The sequence below is a fragment of the Fukomys damarensis genome, unplaced genomic scaffold (assembly GCF_012274545.1).
Source record: "Fukomys damarensis isolate Sample0158 unplaced genomic scaffold, DMR_v1.0_HiC HiC_scaffold_35, whole genome shotgun sequence".
Classification (NCBI taxonomy): domain Eukaryota; kingdom Metazoa; phylum Chordata; class Mammalia; order Rodentia; family Bathyergidae; genus Fukomys; species Fukomys damarensis.
The window spans coordinates 58,049,371-58,054,939 of NW_022900947.1; positions in this window are offsets into that span (position 1 = coordinate 58,049,371).

Genomic DNA, 5,569 nt, shown 5'->3' on the forward strand with positions numbered 1-5,569 from the left:
CCTGATGTCAGTAGAAATGATGAACAAAGTGACTCCTGGAGTGTACAACAGGGAGACACTGGAGGAAAGGGGAGGAGAGGGAAGGGTAAAGCCACAGTGCACAGAAGACAGGCCAGGTGCAGCTCTGATTGTGGGCACAGCTCAACAACCCAATTGCAGATTAGAAGTGCCTGTCATTCTTATCTCACACAGGGGAGACGAGGAAAATCTCAGAAGTGAGGAAAATAACAGTGGCTGAAAATACACGGGGCAGTCTGCACTGTCATTTATAGATGACCACCACCATTTTCCTCCCAGTGGAGAATCATTTGAAATAGGACCAGAGGGAGAAAGACTGAATTAGGAAAACCTGGCAAATATCTGGGCTCTGCAGGGCTGAGGCCTGGGACAAGAGCACTACCCAGAGAGTAGTCTGATTTCAGGGTATGCTGACCAAAGGATCCAGGTTTCACTGCTGAGGCCCATCTTTACAGTAAATACAGAAATTACAGAAATTACAGAAAATGTATAAAGTGTAGTATAAAACAGAAAAGCCTATCTTTTTAAACAAATCAACTACCAATTTCCCTAAAAAATTATTTTCTAATTCAGCTGAGTAAAAATGGTTTATATCCAAGATTCTCACTATATAGTGAAGAATAGTAGTTGCAATATAAAAACTGGAGCTTGTAGGTACTCAATTTTCTCTGTAGCACCACTTGACCAGTGTGAGTGGAGAAACCAGAAAAAGTGGCTTTTGGTGAGTTCTCTGTATTAATCCAAATACTTCTTAAAACTCATTCTTAAAGCTCTTCGAAGAAGCTATTTTAAAAAAATAATGTTATAGTTTTTACTACATTGAAATTGCTTCTCACCTAGTCAGATGCCTATTATCAAAACAAAAAATATGGGGAAGAAAGGAAGTCTTTTATATTGCTGGTGGGGATGTAAATTAGTACAGTCATTATAGAAATCAATAAGAAGATTTCTTAAAGAAATAAGAATCAAACAACCATGTGTTGCAGCTGTACTACTCCTGGGCACATTTCCAAAGCAACCACTATTAGCACAGAGTAGAGAAACCTGCAACCTTTGTTTATGGGGAGATGATTTGCAATTATAGAATCAAATTAGATGATGATCAATGGCAAAATGGATAAATAAAATGTATACACACAGAGTATTATATAACTATATAGAGGAAAAAAATCACTTTATTTTGTAGGAAAATGGATGAAACTGGAGATGATTATGTTAAGTGAAATAATCCAGACTCAGACTAATATCACATATTTTCGTTCATATGTGGAATCTAGAAGAAAACCTCATGAAAGTAGAAGGGAAACTGTTAGAGCAGGGGAAGGGGAAGGAGGAAAATCAGGGAAAGAGGACCAGGAAAGGGAAGGGTTAGGGTGTGTTGCTAAGGAGGGCAGCAGAGCGGGTGAAGACGATCAAAGTACATTATACGCATGCATGAAAATGTCGTGAAGAAACCTGTTTGTACAATTAATATGTACTAACAAGTAAAAGCTACTTAAGTATAAGCTTTGATCTCATTAGAAAATTCTGCTTTATTTTGTTAACAAATGTGTACATGTGCAGATCAAACATGATGTTAAACTATTGCAGAAAAACTGGTCTTACATGCTGTATAAAAACATAAAATCCAGAAAACTGTCATCACATGATGCTACTTAATAAGTAAATATCTTTCCTAAAGTTGGCACATATTCATATATAAGTGCACAATAGTTTAAAAACTCATCCTTAAAACTCTACCATTAAGGAATATTCTGGAGAAGTCTGAATGTTCCCATTCATGCTGACTGATTCTTGGAAATCAATTCTAACATACTGGTTTGCTGAGAAAAAAGAAAATGAAAGTTCATCTTACAAAATAAAAGTACAACATAGAAATGAAATACACAAAAAAACTCAACACATCAAAAGTTAAGAAAATTACATTCCCAGATGCAAGACCTACGAAATGCGGGTGAGCGCCCTTCCAGTGATCTCTCGGGGACACACACTGTAGTACTCATTTAGGATGTGTTCTTTTCCGTCTGTGGCTCACAGGACTCTGCCTCACGGTCCTTGCCCACATCCATGTCTGCACCGGCACCCTTGTCATCAGGCAGTGGACTTGCAGGCAATGGACTTCAACTTCCTTTTCTAGCAAGATCTGGTCCTTTCCCATGCTGTCATTCTGCGCTCACTTGCTTCCCTTTTTTCAGCTCATTAGAATAGTTTTCATGGTGAAGGTGCTGGCTTACACCCTGGGGATCCTGCATGTAGGTGGTGTGCATTGTTCTCAGCTCAGGATAGTTGTGTTCGGAGCTCCTCATATACAGAGTACTACACAAATAGAGAAAGCCTCTGAGCTTCTTGCCTTTGAGTTCAATCAGCTGATTGGACCCAACCTCAGGCAGCGGGACCCTGGCCTTGAGAGATCTTGTCTTCTCTTTACAATTTTCATCGGATCCTGATTCTGCATGAGATAAGGGATGGATTTTTGTTTTGTTTTTGAGACAGGGTTTCACTGTGTAGTTGATACTGACCTGGAACTCACTATGTAGCCCAGGCTGGTCTCGAACTCACAGCGATCCTCCTGCCTCAGTCTCCCAAGTGCTGGGATTACAGGTGTGAGCCACCGTGCCCAGCAAGGGATGGATTTTGATGTTGTGTTTTCAATTTTACCTAGAATCCTTTTCTTCAACTGCTTCTGTTCCTTTACAGTGAGAGTTGGCTTTTGCAATGACAGGGACATATTCGTCTTATTGTCTATCACATCTATAAATGCCACATCTAAGGACTTACTTACCTCTATGTCCAAGAGGTATAGTAAAACAAAAGCCACTGTGCTGCCTGTTTTCTGTGATGTGTTGTCTGCTGAAGCTACTTTTTTTCATGTGGGTACCATTCAAACTACTCCTCAATGGAGGAAATAACAGCTTTAAAACAATTTCTGCAACTGATGGCATCACGACAGCCAAGTAGAAGGTGTGTCTAATAAGGTAATGTACAGCCTGACTGGACAGTTCTTTCCATTTTCTCTGCAGTTCCAGGTATGTTCCCCCCGCGGGAAGAAATTAGTTAGGCTTTTTATGTGGGTTGATTTTCCTAAACCTGACCATTATCATTGTGAACTCAAAACCCCTTTTTCACAATTTTCCATGGTTTTCACTGGGAAGATTTGCAAGTTCAACATAGCCAGAACTTTTTGCATTTTTAAACAGAATTAGTTATCGCTTAGACCTCTTTCATGATTTCCTCTGTCCACTGACCACCAGCCAGATAACAGTCACCTAGTGAATAAACTGCAGAATTGCCTCTCCAGTGTGGTTTTTGTGAAGTAAACTTTCTTTGTCAATGAAACTTTCAGTAAAATACATTTTCCCCTAATTTAATTGTCGGAGGTATGGCTTATGGGGTAAGTAGGGAACAAATGATATTTGGATTACATTTTTTAAACTTGCATTGGAAAACCTATATAAGTGCATATAGTTTGGGTAATTTCCTTATTTTTTATTGGGAATATATTTTCCAAAGTGAATAAGAGTAAATAGCATATTATGTTTCAACTTGTTAGTTTGATGCTTAACGGTCTTTTTTTTTTTCTCATTGAGTTTATTGGTACATTTTAGGTATACAGTACAGTTACATTCATCATTGGGCTCTTTTGTTACCCTTCTGTGTTTTTTAGAAGGCAGTCCAGGCGCTTTGTGATAGGTGACCCCTGCACATGCCCATTACATTGTAGGAAAAATGTTGAGAAATTTTTCCAGTCTTCAGCTTTCTGTCCAAATGAATCCACATTTCTTGTATTTTGGAATGGCTGTTGTTAAGTGGCTACTTGTAGAAAGTAACTGTTAAAATACTGGAGATATTATTAGACATTATTGTATTTGATGATATATTTTACCTTATTTCCAAGAGGAGATTTAGAAGTAGTACTTTATACAAAAGAGAGATGTCATAAAGCCTGGGCCAAAAAGATGGCCAGGAGGAAGGCATGTCTGGTGTGACAGTATCTGTGAGAAGCTTCAGGAGTCTGAGAAGCGAGGGAGGCTGTCAGTTTCAGATCATAAATGTGGTGGCAAGGAAGTGAGAGGCAAGTCAGCAGGATAACTCATGTAGTTAGAAACTTTGCCTTTTCCATCTTGTCAAAATGGAAAACAAAGGACAAAAGTGAATGAGTCCTGGTTTAAGTTCCAGTTATATCTGCATTTTAATTGGGGTATTTTTTCTTTTCTAAATTCATACAATATTATTCTTTCCAAATAAAACAATTTTCTTAGCTACTCTCTATTATTAAGCTTTTCATATAAACCTTGGGCATTTAAAAATCATTGGAACTATTTTTTTCTATTTACCTAGAACCTTAATTTTAAAACTATATTTAGAACTCTTTTTTATTTTACTTTAAAAAAAGTGGTTCACTCGGCTTCTGATTCTGGAGGCCAGAAAGTGCTAACAGTATGGCCCAGTGACTGGCTACATCACAATCCCAGGGAGAAGTGAGGCGGGAAGGGTCACCTGAAGAGTTAGCTTCCTTATAACAAAGCTGTGGGATTTGTAGTGTAAATATCTCATTTGCCTTCATGCCAGAGTTCTTGATGACTGACTGAGTATAGGGTTTAAATGAGAACAACAAAATATTTAGAATTACTTAATAATTTATTGAAGGGAGTCACGGGAATGGGGAAAAAATAAGAACCAAGACAGATTACGTAAAGGTACAAATTTCCAGTGATGAATGTCATATTGTATACCTCTAATGTACCAATGAAATTAATTTAAAAAAGAAATGCCTAATAATAATGAGATCTATTCCTCTCATTATAAAATTATTTGGAGTATTTGACAGCTTTAAAAAGGGTATGAGCGTTAGACTTCACTAACTAGGGTTCTCTCTCCATTCATAACATATCATTTTATATTTTTGCCAAGGAAATAAACCTTTCAATGTGAAAAAATAAAATAAAATAAACCAAATAATCAGAAAGAATATATCATGTACAGAATTAATGCAAGCATTTTCAGTGAAAAATAGAGGACTTCTTATTTGAGAATCCATAAATACATTTATTCAGGGGCCCCTTATTAATTAAGATGAATTTTAAACATGCAGTTTGTGCCAAGAATTACCAATTTTAATTTGTAAGACTATGCTTATCATTAATAAGGGTACACACCCATAAAACACCACATTAGTACTGGTCAGAAAAGATGCTTCAGGTGATATCAATTTTATATTTTGAAGCAATGGGATATTCATTAAATATAGGAAAATCAATCCAAAGTTTCTCTCCTGTTGTGATGAATTTGATTGTTTGATAGGTTGTTGGCATTTACCACTGTATGACATAATGTTGCAGTGCAAGGTAGATGGGCAAATATTACTCATTTCATTTGTTCAGTGTGAAAATATACAATGTATGTATTTGATGAAGGCCTGAATTTGTGAATTAGCAGTGCAAATATATTAACCAGTAAAAACGGCATGCTTGCTTAGGCCTTGGGATTCCCATCAGGGAAGGGCTAGGTTTGGCACCTGATTTTTTTTTTTTTTTTTTTTTTTTTTTTTTCC